Source organism: Fundulus heteroclitus, chromosome 12 (genome assembly GCF_011125445.2).
Source record: "Fundulus heteroclitus isolate FHET01 chromosome 12, MU-UCD_Fhet_4.1, whole genome shotgun sequence".
Lineage (NCBI taxonomy): Eukaryota > Metazoa > Chordata > Actinopteri > Cyprinodontiformes > Fundulidae > Fundulus > Fundulus heteroclitus.
The window spans coordinates 10,668,980-10,685,626 of NC_046372.1; the positions used below are offsets into that span (position 1 = coordinate 10,668,980).

General features: G+C 40.1%; 1 protein-coding gene across 1 annotated transcript in view; it reads left to right on the plus strand.

The window, feature by feature from the left end:
* The first annotated feature begins 326 nt into the window (after nt 1-326).
* Nucleotides 327-16,647, plus strand: part of sh2b3 (SH2B adaptor protein 3) — a 76,776-nt gene continuing 60,455 nt past the window's right edge. The window contains 1 exon segment of the mRNA XM_036143902.1: nt 327-634. The gene's annotated coding sequence lies outside the window, so the exon portion shown is untranslated.

Consider the following 16,647-nt stretch of genomic DNA (forward strand, 5'->3'; position numbering starts at 1 on the left):
TTTAGCTTTGTTGGCATGGAGTGTGGTTCATTAGGATGTACATTCACAATAGCTGCAAAAGTCTATCTATCTATCTATCTATCTATCTATCTATCTATCTATCTATCTATCTATCTATCTATCTATCTATCTATCTATCTATCTATCTATCTATCTATCTATCTATCTATCTATCTATCTATCTATCTATCTATCTATCTATCTATCTATATATATATATATACACACACACACACGTTTTAATAAAGACAAACGTTAGCCTTTTATTTTAAAAGGCCAAAACCGGAAGTGCTAAGATGGATGTCGTCCATATTGACGGCATTATTGCCGCATTTGCTGGGACGCGGCATTTTTTTTTCTCCACACAGCGGAAATGAGCGTCAACTTCGTGGGTAAAAGTTTTCTTTTCCTCTTTTTTTGTCGCGGGAGAGACCATTCGCATGCAGACACGATGACAGAGAAGGCGAAGGGCTTTTCCACGCGAACCGCTCCCTCTGAAGTCCACTTTGTTCCGCTCCTGCTCGGCGCTTAGATGCTACTTTGGACGCCTCTCAGCACATTTCCGTTATGCGAAGTCCAACTCGGTGGTTAGTCGTCGTGCTGCGGTGGGTGCCCGTCCGAGATAACGGAGAACGTGAGTACGCATCGCAGACCTTTCTGACCTCTAGCCCCTTAAATGTTTTATTTTTTACACCCCATGTAAAACTGCAGCTCCACGAAGCATTTTTTTTTTACAGGTTTTAAAGTCCAAGAATAACCAGCAGCGACGGTTAGAGTCGTGAAGTTGAGGGGAAAAAAATGTCACTTTTTTTTTTTTAAAGCAAAAGTCGTGCAGAAATGTGCTCCCGTTGAGTTTAAAGGGTCTCCCCGTGGTGTTACGCAGATGTTTTTTTGCAAAAAAACCAAAAAAACAAAAACTATAAATAGCTAGAAACTATCATATTAAAACTTTCAGTGCAGCATATGTCAGTAAACTGTCGCCTGGGAGCTAAACTCTGGGTTGGAAACTTGTCTGCCCCTTTTTTTTTTCTTTTTTTTTTTTGGGTAATTTTTGTAAAAGTATTTGGCGCAGAGCTGTGTGGTCACCATGGTGATGACGCAACACTGAAGTCACGTCAAGCATCTTGTATGCCCACCTGTCTACGGTTAAAAAAAGAAGAAGATGCAATTAGATTTTTTTTATTTTATTTTTTTTGCTTTTTTAACTAAGGGAAGCAGATACTTGGTTTCACTCTTCACTGTTGTGTTTCAGAGCAATCAGAGCACTGCTTTGTGTGTGTGTGTGTGTGTGTGTGTGTGTGTGTGTTGTGGGTGGTATATGTCCAGGTTTCTGTGTATTTCTCATGTGCAAGATCAGTTCTAGACTCTTGCCGGTTTGACAGGCCTATTCCATCCAGGGTTCAGATTTAGGTCAGACCTTTTTTGTTTTCTCGTTTCTGTGGGGAAAGGTTTAAAGTTTTGCTTTATGGCTGCTTTAAATCAAAGTCCACTTACTGGGTTTTATAGAACCTAAATTAACAGGCATGAATCTGCACAACAAAAACAAAAAAAACAACAACGTTGCTGCGTTTATTAAATGATCTAGTTGCCGTTTTCCTTGCAGGGTTGAAAAAGGGTGCCGTTTCCAAAGTGCAAAAAAAAAGAAAGCTTTTACTTTTAATAAGGTAACAGACTGACAGTTCTTTCTCTTGTAGCGTGTAACCCAGAATCTCCCCTTACTGACCTCTTGCTGCAACACTGCTAGCTAATTGGTTGAAAAAAAAAGGACAAATTAAGCTGTTTGGAAGTATTTCTAGTCGCTACAAACCCGTACCGCCAAGGTCTGGACAGAAAAGAGACGCCGCATTTTTATCAATACTCTTTTGAAACCACAGTCAACAAGCTGCTAGCGACAAGCAGCCAACAGCGGGCTAGCTACCTAAGCAGACACAGCTAATTAATCAGCTAATGTTAGCTTGTTAAAGAGCCGGAAAGGTTCAATATTCTGTTTAATAAGCAACGGAAAAGCACAAATAAATGCCATCGACCTGCTAAAGTTGTGCATAAAGTCTGTTTATCAAAATCAATAACATTATTATTATTATTAGCGTATTAATCACTGTAGTGCATTGTTTCAGCAGCAGTCAGATTAATAGAGTTTATGTTTAGAATAAAAGTAATCAGGTTAGACATTACGTATTGTTTCTTAGTATTTTTGTGTACGCGTTGTTACACACTGGTGTTTTTAAGGTTATCGCACTGTAAAGAATCTTAAATCTGCCCTTGCCCTAACCGTGAGTTAGACACTCAAATCTAGTCCACTGGCAGTCAAGTCTCACTTTGAACAGCCATAGCACCAGATGCAATGGATGTCGCAAATAAAACGTTGTTATAATTCGGCGGAAATAAAGTTTGAGTTGCCGACTGGCGTATCACATAAACTAAGGTGCGAAGCGTTTTTCCCCTGCTTTATCAAACTTGATTGTCGATTTTATTGGCATTTGTACCAACACTGCTAAAAGATTTTACAGTGGAGATGGCGAATGCACGTCTGAATCTTGCATCGTGAAAAACACTTAATTCCAGTCAGTTTATATATATATATATATATATATATATATATATATATATATATATATATATATATATATATATATATATATATATATATATATATATATATATATATATATAATTTTTATTATTGCTTGTAATGTTGACTGTAATCTACGCATCAAGCTCCGTCAACAATGTCATTCTGGTCTTGCATCGTATCGTTGCTGAAGTTCATACTAACACGCGTTTTAAAATGCTCTAGGTGTCTTGAAACGCTCGGGAGAGCGCTGCGTTCGCAGTTTGTAGTAATACCAGCGTCTATCTGAGGTTTAGATTCCCTCACGGTTCAGTCATCTAGATACAACCGCTGTCCCACCTTGAGTCACTGAACACAGAAGAGAGACAGACATGCCCTCAGGGTGGGGAAGTAACGTCTGCTAGCAGGCATGCTTTCAAGGTTTTTACTCGCTGGCAGGTCTGCTTATAAAAATTAGCCCCAGAGAAAATCACCTTTTTTTTTTTCTTTTTTTTTTATTTTTTTTTTTTCTTTTTTTTTGAGCCTTCAGACTTTTACTTTGGATACATAGTCATGAATGAATCTAAATACTGTTTTTTGATCTACAGACTTGTTTGATTTCCGATGTTCGCTATTTTTCGTTTGTCTCTCCTCGAGTGTTCTCTCCAAGTTTACAGTTTTTTTTTAAAACCCTTGAAATATAATTGCTACAATTTGACAAAATTGCATTTTCTTTTAATCGAAGGTTCTCTGAATGTCGTGGCACATTGCATTAACTCCATTGTGCATTCTTCCAGCTATAAATATCCTGGGATTTTCCCCCTAGACAGTGGCATGACACTTGATCAGGGGGGGTTATAACTAGATTTTCTGCAAATTGACAAGATTATTTAGTTGGCCAGTTTGTGCACAGAGAAATTTCATCGAAAGAAAAAAAAAAAAAGCATGCCGCTTCTTGGAATTCGAAGCCCAGTTTTCTTTAAATTTTTTTTGTTGTTGTTGTTTTTGTTTCGTCTGTTCGAGCCACCTGCAGCTCGACACCCCCTGCTTGCGTTCCATGTAAGCGCTGCAGAAACACGAAATAGAAAAAGGTGCACACTCTGTAACCCCCGGCTATCAGCTGCAGATCTGACAGTGTCATGGTTCCACGTCTCTAGCTGAGATGTTATCGCAGACATCAGCTCTTCCGTTTCCCTCGGCGGGGGGGGGGTTCTAAGAAATCCACTGGTGAGACCTCAAGAGAGATCTGACCCACTGTAGCCCTGCAGGCAGGGGATACGAGCATGAAAAGAGTCAAATGAGAAGGAACCGAGCTGACTTGGGAGGCAAATACAGGTCAGATTCTGCCAGGAGACAAAATATAAAATACAACGCAGAGGCATGCAACGGATCGAACAGAAGCTTTTCTTTCTGATGACAAAATGCTTTTTATTTTATTTTTTTTGCAACATGCATTATTTTTTGCAGTGAGCGTGTGCGTTCTGCATCTGGATTACGTTTTTAAGCCCCAAACAAGTATTCTATAAAGTTAGTGTACTTGCATGTGTTTACCGCAGCACACCTGTGTGTTTTTTTTTTGTTGTTCAAATAACGATAATTATAAGGCCCATTTAGCTGCAGCACTGCAAGGATGTAGCTAAAAAAAAAAAAAAAAAGGTTGAACGTGCTTGTGGAGCGCAGGTTTCCTCCTCCAGTTGTGCAATCAAACGTATGAAGAGAAAGACGCGCGCTTCGACGAATTTGTCCGATCTCCAGGAGTGCACAAGACGAGGTCGAAGCAGTCTATGAAGCTTAACTACAGTTTGATTATAAATTGTAAAGTTTCAAGCGAGATTCTTTCCGCATGAACATTCCTGTGAAGCCCGTAACATGTTTTATTAGCCAGACATGGAGTCAGATAAGTAGAAAAGTGATGATGATGATGATGAGAAGAATCGTTTCTTCAGGGCATACGCATGCAAAATCCCTCTTCTGGTTTTTTCTTGCATTTAGCAGAATTGGGAGTCGAGCCTCAGCTGAAGTGAAAGTAGGACCTCGTTCTCACGCCAAAGCACCCCGTTTGCATCATATTAGGAAGAGTTTACTCAAACGCAGAATTTGCTATCGATGCAGAAAGGCCAGAACCTCGTTAGTCCCAATGTGGAAAAGGTTAGAGTTCCTGAAATAGCCTTCCAGGAAGTCAGATGGGTGCAGATGCTTCACAGCAGATCGGAGTGACTGAAGGAGTGAATTATCTCTCGGCCAAATCCCTTCTCTCTCTTTCTCTCTCACACACACACACACACACACACACACACACACAGCATCGAAGATCTTGAGTCCTGCCGTGCATTTCAAAAAATCACAATGAATCAGAAACACATTACAAGCCGGGAATGACTCATTCATAAAGTTCTGACGGCGACGCCTGCCACCGTCTTCCTGGGTGAAACGCCAACGCTTGAATTGGCCGAAATAGTCTTGATTTGACTCAGCCGAGTTATGAATGATGATGATGATGAGTTGTTGTTGTTGCTTTCTCAGAAATGTTAGCCTAGCGTCTAAGGATTTCCAGTAAGTGAGATGAGGTAAGTTTTCGGCGTCTTCAGTCGCTGTGAAAGACACTTAAAATGCTTCCAAAAAGTGCATAGCTATTGAGCGAGGGCTTATTGAATGTTCTTTAACGTGGACGTTCCCTCAGTGTTTATTTACCAACGACTCAAAGGGCTCGCGGGCATGCAGAAGTTTGCACGCACACGCCCGGCTGCTTTCATTTGTGCAATGGCGACCACTGCATGGTGCAGATATTAAAGCTCTGAGGTTTTCGTGTTTTTTTTTTAATTTTTACTAGATTTGGCGTGTGTGCCGTAGGCTGCACAGGGCTGCAGTTCAACCAACAAGACGGCCCTAGATCCCACATCCAGGGAGCTTTGTGTGTGGAGTGCAAGCTGCCATCAGGCGTGAGCGTGTTCATGCACGCGTCTTTCTGTTGCCGCGCGATGGCAGAAAGTAGTCCAGGCGCACCTCGCAAGTCTGCGAGGATTAGGTGATAGATAGAAAACGGTTTCAATTTTCCCAACATTTGCATACAAACAATTCAAAATGCAAGACGTTCTAGTAAGACGTGTGAGTACATTTACGATAAGACTTTATTAATCTCACAATGGAGAGATTCATCCGTTACGTCACGTCTTGTAAATTAGTTAAGAAACGCCGAACATTTACGCTTTTTAATTCGATCGAGTTTTAATTCAATCAAGTTATTTTTCAGACTACATACGTTTGAATATCACGTTCATCTGGAGGAGTTGGCAGCTCTGGTAGCAAGGAGGTCCTTTCTTCCAATCTCCAGCTTTCTTTGACAGTCTCTCTAGATTGTCCCTAGTTATAAGTGTGTGTGTGTGTTCCTGTTTAGACATCAGAAAGAGGACCATTATTTCCGATTTTACCGTCAAATGAGGACCTTTTTTTTTTTTTATCAAAGTGAGGACACTTTGCCGATCCTCACTTTGGTCCTCACACCTCTCCAGGATGTAGCCAGCCTCTCGCCCAGTGACCGCCGCTTTACGCAATTGATGGATAGTTTAATGTTCTTTTCTTAAAAAAAAAAAAAAGAAAAGTCATCTTTCATATTTTTCAGATGACATACCACAGATAGCATGTACAGAGGATGTCCTTTTTTTTTTTTTTTTTTTTACATTTTTAAGGGGAGGTTCACAGTTCAGAGATCAGTTCGATTCACGCGCTGTGATTAAAATCGTGCAAAGTTGCTGGATGGAAAAAGTTTTCAGTTTCAGCTTGGACTACCTGGTTCAGCTTGCAAAACTTTTTCACGCCCCGACTCCCAATTTACTCCCAAAGCATGTTTAAAACAAACAGATCAACTAATGTGCTGTGTGGTGATAAATTGTGTTTTAAAAAGGATGGAAAACCACGGAGGTAAAAGGAGGAAAAATAGAATATAAGAGAAATATACCAGCCTGCGGTGTGCTGAAGGCTGCTGGGAACACATGGGTGAAACTGGAAGACACTTAAAAAAACAGGAAGTGAAGATGCTCGTCTAATATGTGAAGAGCATGAATTAAGGACCCTGATCATTGCCAATAGATTATTATTTTTTAACATTTAAATTGGGTGTATTACAGATAACACCATATTATCGGTGCGTTATATCCTGTTGGTCATGGTGTAGCTTTGTCTCTTGTACTCATTCTTAGAAACGTCGAAGCGGATCAACTCGTGAACATTAAACGTCTCCTTCCTCTCTGTTTCTTCTGGAATTTGGTAATAATTTCAATGTTGACTCTCTTGCTGCTGCTGTTCTTTTTTTATTTTTTTTATTTTCCCCCCCGTACCCTTTAAATGACTTTATATTAAACCAAATGTTAATATGAGCTCTTGGACTGACAGCTCTGAGGCTTGGAGGTATTTGTTTTCCCCCTCCTATTATTTCTCACCCACCCACTACAAGTTAATATAATTGTTTTTCTTACTAGACAATTGTTTTAAATTCTTGTAAGAATACTTTATTATGAAGAAGCCAGCTCTTTAGCATCGCTTCTACGTTTCCAAACTCTTTCCCCCTCCATCCTTTCCCACGGCACAGGAAATGGCCGGAAAGTGGCCCTGACTTTATATCTGTGTGTCTTAAGAATAGCCGCATTGTGTTATTGCTGTGGGAATGCAGGAGAGAGCTACAGAATATTTCAGCCAAAACAAAAGCCCTGTGTACCCGGCAGTATTTTGTCTATACGTGCAACAATAAACAAGAGGTGGAACCCAAAAAAAATCCAAGTTAATGGGCTCGCTCTCCGACTCGTACCCCCTGGGTTGCCGTTTCTCCGCTTCCTGCTCCCGTTTAGAACCAATGCGCTTAAACCACACATGGCGGGTTGACTGTTTGCATGCAATATCAAAACAAACGGTCAAGTCTCCTGTGTAATTTGATTAAATTATAAAAAATTATTTTCAGAAAATTCGCTTTATTTCCATTCATTTTAGTTCTGCTCCCAGTTTGGGCCTGTTGACACTTACTCGTCTAGAAAAAGTGATATACCGCTGGTGGATAATATATGTGAAAGTCATGTAATTGTATTTGTTTACATTATGTTATGAGCAGAATATGGAAAAGCGGTTATGAAGTAAGATCGGGATGCATCTGCGGCAAGCTTTAAATCTAAAAAACCGCCTTAATCAGCTGATTTGGGAACCAAGGCCTGAAGTTATCTCATGTTTCAGCGCTGCTTGCTCCCCCTACAATGTGTTCTTCAATTATGTAAGGGGTGCGTTTCTCGCTTTCTGCTCCGTTTCCCATCAAAGCTCTTTCACATCTCGCTTCACGCAAACAGGAACACCGAGCGTCGGGGGGGGGGCATCCCGAGCCCGCGACAACTGCAGGTCTTTTCCCCCGTCGACCTCCGCTTTCATGCAGCCAAATCAATCAGCCAACGATTTGTCAAAGAAACAAACAAAAAAAAAAAACACTTAGCTGCGCACAGCCAATGTCAGGTCGTTCCACTTTTGTTTGTCGCACAGCAGCGTTTTTTTTTTTCCGCTCAAGTATAAAACATGAAGCGAAAGGGATGAGGAGAGAAAGGTCACGTCGTGTCAGGTCGCGTTAGCTGGTGTGTTGGCTACCAGGGAGGCCCGGCTGTTCGTCCTGACAGAACAATGCTGAATAGTGACTGCTGTGCAGAGGATTCCTGGCATTCTCCTTCTGAGAATTTTTTTTTTTCTTCTTCAAATAATACTGGATTGTTAGGACAGACGGCACAGGACCCGATTGTTTATGCAGTCTTTATACTTACGTTTGTCCCTTTTTTAAATTCAATTATTATTATTTATTGTTTTTTAGTTTCTTTGCTACACAGCCGCACTTTGGTTGCACTTGCTTGGTTTTAACTGTGTTTTAGAAATAAGTTGACATTGACAGTGAAAAGAAAAAAAAAAATACAACAACTCTTGATCTTCTGACATAATGACCATAAAAAGAACTCAATGGTGCCCCGCAGTGTTGTAGTACTCGAGTCCGAGACTCGAACTCGAGTCCGAGTCATTAGCTAAATTTAGAGACTAGTGATTTGACTTGGACTTGAGCACTGATGACTCGAACTTGGACTCGGACTCCTACATTCAGATCATTCTGACTCGGAAATTGAGAAAAAGACTCAACTTTTTTTATATATCATTAGGCTATAATTTTATTATGTCATTAGAATATTATTTGGTGTATGATTTTAATATCTAAATTACCACTGCGACACCACAGCTATGTGGATTTTTTTTTTTAGTTTAAAAACATGTAGGCTATGCTTACTTTAGTGCGGAACTTGGACTTGACTTGGATCAATAGTGACTCGACTCGGACTTGACTCGGACTCGACTCAGACTTTTTTTTAATGACTCGGACTCGACTCGGACTTTTTTTTAATGACTTGGACTCGACTCGGACTTTTTTTTAATGACTTGGACTTGACTCTGACTTTTTTTTAATGACTTGGACTTGACTCAGACTTTTTTTTAATGACTTGGACTTGACTCGGACTTGAACACTAGAGACTCGAACCTGGACTCGGACTCGAGGCATAGTGACTTGACTACAACACAGGTGCCCCGCTAGGAATAATTAATAACTTAATGTAGCGCCGAGGTCCCAGGTTACTTCAACGGAAGGTTTCCAGATGGATATACGGAGCAAATCTATCTGGCGGAGTCAGGTAAGCGCTAAGGTGCCCAGGTCCAGTCCTTCACAGCAACTATGCTGGAGCCTTTTCATGCGTCCCTTCACCAACACACGCCTGAATCGAATGAATGCGTCGCTAGCAGGCCTCTGCAGAGCTGAACGCCGACGGGAATTCAGCCGTTTGACGCAGGGGTGTTGGCGAAAGGATGCATCTAAAAATGTAGGCCCAAGCGCACAAAAACAAACGATTCAAAACCAACAAGATCGGCCCGTTTAACATTTGAACAACAAGCTTATTGCAGAAACTTGATACATGGAAAAAACAAAAACGCATTTGCCGTGCTAAATTGTGATGCACTGCGCCAAAAAGGGACCAATTTCAAGTTTTCATCGACACATTCTTCACATGTCACATAGTGGCACCAGTCAAATCTTATTTTTTTTACTCTTTGAAGTACTAATCCAAATCTTTTGAGTCATCAGCTCATCCACTTTAAGTTTAGCCAGAAAGTTTTATTAGAAGTCTGGATGACGTGCAGGTATTGGGATGTTTTACGGGGATATCAAAGCACTGTGTGGTAAACTTTGAACGAAGCGACCAATTAAGCACACATATGCATCGCTCTAAGAACAGCGAAAGAAAACCTCTTGGATTCAGTTCTCGAACTCTAAATTAATTCAATCGCCAAGAGCTGTTTTTGCCGTATTCTTACACCGACTAAAATAATCTCCACTGCTTTGCACATTGGCGCTAAGTTTTATATATCTACTGCGTACTCTAGAGGGATGCAAAGCAGTAAAGTCAATTTTTGAAAAGGTTAGCATGTTGATTTTTTTTTTTTCATTTTAGCCTTAGTTACAGTGCCTCCTACTGGTAATCAGAGTTAGACTTTCATCTTCCAGTTAATACAACGTTTACAGGAGGCGCTGTACAAATGACAGCATCTTTAAAACGACAGATCTTAGAGAGATAAAACTCCTCGATCAAACATACATGGACTGAGCTTCGAGGGCTCAGTGTTTTAGAGCTTTAATTGTAAGTCATAATAACTATATAATGCGTCAAACTGCCTTTTGTTATGATCTGTTATGGAAAACGAATCCATTAAGATTGAGGAACCTAATATATGTTCGTATTGTCCACAAAAGGCTGGAAAACCTTGAATCAAAAGATGCGCTGGTCGCATTTTCCTCCATCTAGCACAGAGACACACAGGACGGACGACCATGGATGAACACGTTGCTCTGCGTGCTTGGAAAAAAAACCTGCAACTCGGCACATAAAAGCCCTGGTTGGGATTTGAACCTAGGACCTTCTCGCTGCAAGGCAGCGGCGCAGCTCATCGCAGCTATTTCCGTATCGACCAGACGCCTGCCGTTTTTTTTTTTTTTTTTTTTTTTTTTTTTTTTTAAGGTTTTTACCGTTTCTGTTTATAGCTTTGATGGTTGCACTTTGGCATTTAGGTACGGGTTGGGTTATCTCATTTGCAGCAATTTTTCCAACCGAGGCTGAAGCACCGTTACGCTTTCATGCCCTTCACATAGTTTCAGAGTATTGGTGTCAAGTTTAAAATATCGAGTGAGTCGTTAAAAGTTGAGAATGTAAATTATTTTTTTTTCCAGATTAGAGCTGGAGAGTACCAAATCGCGATCATCGTTGCAATGTTCAACGCACCGCAGTCATGACTGGTTGCTCTAGATTATTTGCTGGGCTAATACGTCTGGCCGGTTGGATGGACTTGCTCTGCGTTGTTATGCCCACTGTGTAGCTATAGCAGCAGTTAGCAGCCAGCTAGCTTAGCACATTACCTGCTAACCCTGATGCATATAAAAACTGATTCGATCAGGTTTATCTTTGTGCATGCACTGCAAAAACGGATCTAAAAATAAGTAAAATGTTCCTAAAGTGAGTGTTTTTGTCCTTGATTTGGGCAGGTAAATAAGATTATTTGCCAATGGAATGAGTATTTCGACAACTAAAATAAGATAATTAGACATCCTGCACTTGAAATAAGATGATGGAGATGAGTTGTTGCTATTTTAAGTGCAAAAACCTTATTCCATTGGCAAATCATCTTATTTACCTGCTCAAATCAGAGACAAATACACTCATTTTAAGAACATTTTCCTTATTTTAAGTTCCGTTTTTGCAGTGTGAAAGCGGTGCAGTGAGCTTCCTTTGCCCCGCGGTTTTGAAGGAAGCTTGAATCCAGTTGACCAGGCATGTGTTTGCTTCATTAAAAAGAAAGCTAAAGCAAAGGTTTTTTTTGTTGGGTTACTATCCCAGATCTTTTTTTTTTTTTTTCTGGCCTTTGCAAGAGGAAGCGGGTGATTTGGTGTTTTCATATAATAATCCCTCCACGTTGTCTTTTATTATTCCAGCGAACAAATGTAACGGGAGACGTTTCTACAAGCGGCGCTTTGTTTTTACAGGGTTCGGTACAAACGTTCTTCCTTCAGCGGCTCCTCTGTCATCTCCCCGGCCCTGACATGGCAGCCTTGTCTGTTGTGCTTTTTGTGTGCGAGTGTGTGTGTGTGTATGTGTGTGTGTGTGTGCACACGGCGTCTCTGCTTGTGTGCGCTGGTCGCTGCTTGCCAGGGCAGGGCAGGGCTTCCTGTTTCTGCGATCGCTGCCCAGGCAGAGCAGAGCCGAGATCCTTTAGTCTCTGTTCCTCCTTTGCTCCGCCACCTGGACCTTCACCCGCAAACCCGGCGCCATCTCTCCGCTCCTCTCGGCTCCTCGCCTGCCTGTTATTCTCACTTCCTGCCTGCCCTCTCATTATTTCTATCAGTCCTTGTGATTTCTGTTTCTCCGTCTCCTCCTCCTCCTCCTCCTTTTCATGCTTAATATCCCTCTCTCCTTCCAGCCTTTTTTCCCCCCCCTCTTTGAACAGCTCCCACTCTGACACAGTCACCGGCTCTCTACCTTCTCTGGAAATTTAGCCGTAGTCTGATTCATTCGGTGAATCACAGGCTGAAAATTCAGAGGCGCTAATAAAATTTTTCTTTTTCATCCAGGGTCTGTGATGCACATGTTGCTGCATTTTCTTTTCATTCCTGATATCCGCCCCCCCATATCCCCGTTTTTTTTTTTTTTTTTTTTTTTTTTTACGGGAAAAACTTGAGTGTTTGATGTCTAAGGGGGCCTTGATGCCATGCAGATTAATTGAGTCATGTGCAACAGATTGAATCCGGCCGATCTCTGCAACAAGGCCGGAGCTATAAAAAGGTCAGACGGATGTGGCTCGCTGTTAATTGCATTTTACCTAATGAGTTATCTCTATCAGAAGCACGTCCCATTTTGGCAGGAGCGAGCCACCGGACAGTGCATGTAGAATGTGAACAAACTCTCTGCGACGCAAACTGGGTCGTTTAGGGTTAGTTTATGTCTTGGAGGGAGGAAAGAGGGGGGACTAAATCATTAGTCTGCTTTGTAAAGTGCAGAAATGGTTAAAGTTTGTTACACTTGCTTTCACTGTGCAATTTGTTTTGTAGCACAAGGTCTTATATTTCATGTCTACTCCCAGAGTTCCTAAGAAATCGGCAAACATATAGTGTTAGATCAAAACTTTTTTTTTTTTTAAATCAGATGAATAAAGGCTAAATAGCCTAACTGAATGCTAAGCTAATAAATCGCTAACCTGAACATCGATAGAAGGATCACAAATCTGGCTAATCCTACTCCAGCTTGCTACAGAGGAATGTACGAGACGAAGCTGTTTTTTTTTAAACTCACAGCAGCACAGTTACTGACGTTGGTTTTTCTGGGTGACATCACAATATCTTTTGAGCCAATAGCCACACGGATTCAAAATTCACATGCAGTACACTATGCAACATGAGGAGGGCGCCACACAGACAGTTCTTAGACGGGATTTCAACAAACGTGCAGTAATTTGTCACAATAATGACCGGAGCATGTAGACAGCACTATAAGACATCCATATACATCTATGTATACAGTTTAATATATATATATATATATATATATATATAATATATATATATATATATATATATATATTATTAGATATATATATAAAAAAAGTCGATTTGGAGGTGAGTTACCCTTTAATGTCTGACCTCTAGAAATGTCCATGTAATCTTAGCGAACTTTCATATTTATACAACAGACTTCGTTCATGTTGTGTTCGATAAAATACCGGAAACAACTTTATTTGTATATAGTACGGTACATTTAAGTTGCTAATTAAAATGTGAAACTAAAATACTGAAAACGGAGACGTACACACGAGTTGTTCAGGTATTATTCTTGAACATGTTCACTGATCATGCTGTGAAACTTTAATTTGTGACATGAGCCTGAAAGACGCTGTAAGGATTAAAGCGCTTCATGAGCGTTTGACCAAGCCGCATATGCTAGATTAAATCACAGCAGTTTCTAGAAGAAAACCCAGGTTTTCTCATCTATATCAGGACCATTAATTGAGTTCCCCTTTTCTTTCTGGCTGCGGATTCAAAGCTTTAAAGCTCTTAAATGTTAGGAAAAGATTACTTGCTGACTCACTGGAATAAAGTCTGAGTCACATATAATAAAAGTCATGTTACATTAAATATGTGGAGCATTTCTTCAGTACTATCTCGGCTTGTCCAGAAGTCGATTAGAGATAATTTCTTTTGTCAGTTTTGTCTTTGAAGATATCAAAAGTATTTTGTTGCTTCTCTCGTCATAATCTCTTAGCTGTCTAGAAATGTCCCGAGTTTATTTAAATGATTTTCCAAATCTGGATAAGCACTGAAAAAAGAGAAAGCTGGCACAAAATAAAAAAGGCATTTCATCGCTCAGTACAAAGTAAATGTAGAATATTTAGTAAATTATACTCTTACATAGTTTTATGTGTAGAGATGAAATCCTTTAAGCATCAATTTGGGATATTTTAGCTTAAGACCTTGTCCAGCTCTAAGATAATTTTCTAGTTTGAGTGTCTGATAAACTTGTTCAAAAATAAAATATACATTCCAGTAGTTCCTCTTAGATCAGGAGTTTTAACCTGGATCTGCGCTTCTTAAACTAGGTTTGCATTGCAGTTGAGACTATTATATAAAAGAAAGAAATCACAAATCGGATTTAGTGAAGCTACATTTAGTGAAAGATAATCTAGTCCTATCTTGAGAAATAAGTGCTGTAGATCTGACTTGTTGTAGATGCCTTAGAAGCTGTGAAATTCCCTTCACACAAATTTGGAAAAGCAACATTACCGTTTCATGAATTTGTAAAACTGATAATCCAACCCCAGCAGTGAAACTACAGTGCAGTAAAATTAATGAAACCTGGTGAAAAGAGTGGAACATCTGTAGAAACCCTGCCTAAATTGTTTCAGCGCATAAAAAAACTCCTAAAATGAAGAATATGTTGTGTAAAAAGGCAACACAACAGACTGCTTATATTATGATCCAGTGATTTCTCAATCTATAACACAATTTTGGCAACATTTACACATTATATTCAACATGTTGCTAACACGAGCAGCTGCTGATGAACTGTCATTATAGTTATTAGCGTCGTGTAGATGAATAGAAACATGCTTATAGACCAGAAAACGGTTGCTTTAATTGAATTATCCATATCACCACCAGGCTATTTCATCTTCGTCGTCTTGCACAAACGAGACACGCTGCATCTCCTGCTGCTTTTAGCATCACACTCAGCATGCAGTCACGCTCTCAGTCGCCCGCTATGAATACTTGACCTGAAAGCTCAGAGACCACACGAGTGTGTCGGTGTACGTCGGCCGCATCAAACGAGCTGTTCCCAAACCGAGGACGACAGGGAGCACACAGTGGTGTGTGAGAGCTGATACCGGGCCCTGCAGATATAAATAGGACCTCCCTGCAGTTGGGCTTCCACCAGTTTGCACTGATAATTATCTATGTGTTGTATAAGCGTCAGTCTTGGTGGACTTTAATTTGTTTCTTCGGTTAAAATAAGCAACATTTTCTTTACTGGTCTTATTTTGCCGATGCCGATTTGAGAGTTTGGCGTTGCGGTCCAACATGTTGCTCTAACCACGACGCCCCGTCGTTTCCCCCGGTGTGTCCGGAAGCCGATCCCAGGTTTTTATTACAAATCATCTCGGTGAGCGGACGTCTGCCGGGGTTTACTCATGCGTACAAGATCGCTTCTCGTGTGTTTCACACATCCTGTTTCTTTCCCAGCTTGATTAAAATCAGGTTCTTCAAAAACGTTGTTTCATTCCCGACATGATGTGGTTTTTTTTACACGAAGCCATCAAGGCAGTGTTGTTTTTTATAAAACCAAAGCAGCAGCAACAGATTAGAAATGAACGCAAAAAGTTACTATCAGTTATTATAAACTGGAAACTTTTAGCTATATATTAAAAAAACATAAAATCTTAAAAAGTTCTTAACATTTATTATTTCCCTAAACATTCCAAAAGAAAAAATTTCAGCCTGCATTATTATTATTAATAATAATAATACTACTACTACTACTACTACTAATAATAATAATAATAATAATAATAATAATAATAATTATTATTATTATTATTATTATTATTATTATTATTATTATTATTATTATTATAAAATAATAACAATAATAAATCATGCAATGGATATCGTGAGAGCAACGCCGGTTGCAATAAAGTGATACGAAAAGGTTCCTGCCCGAATAAAAAAAGAAAACTTTCAAATGGTCAGTGTGTCTGGAAAAACCGCCTGAAATAATTTAAAAAACACAAGATACAATTGTTCTCCTTATTTTCCAACAGCTCAACGTCCCGACCGCTACCTTTGGGGTTTAGCTTCTTGGCCGTAGACGTGGACATCAAAGGGCAACAAAAGTCCAAACTGACCAAAAATAATCTTTGCATGCAGAGCCTGAATGCCTGAAAAAGGAAGTATTCAGTTCAATTTTATTTAAATAGCACCAATTCATAACACATGTCAACTCAAGGCGCTTTACAAAGTCAAATTCAATCAAATCATACAGACAGTTTGGTCAAAAAGTTTCCTATCTAAGGAAACCCAGCAGGTTGCATCAAGTTTCTCCAAGCAACATTCACTCCTCCTGAAAGAGCGTAGAGCCACAGGGAGAGTTGTCTGCATTGTTGATGGCTTTGCAGCAATCCCTCATACCGAGCAAGCATGAAGCGACAGTGGAGAGGAAAACTCCCCTTTAACAGGGAGGAAAACCTCCAGCAGAACCAGAACCGGGCTCAGTATGAGAGACACGAAAAGCACAGAAGCACACATTGATTCAAGAAGTCCTTTGAATTTGCGATATTGCACACATTAACATTTCTTTAGGTTTTTCAGCTCTTTAGTTTAATTTCACGTTTAAGGCTCTTAGAAATATTCTGTTGAATATCTGCACCTTCAGCATGTTGTATATTTTCTTGTTCTGTACCCGGGTTCTTTTGGGTTTCCGCCTCAACAACCAACCAGCAAG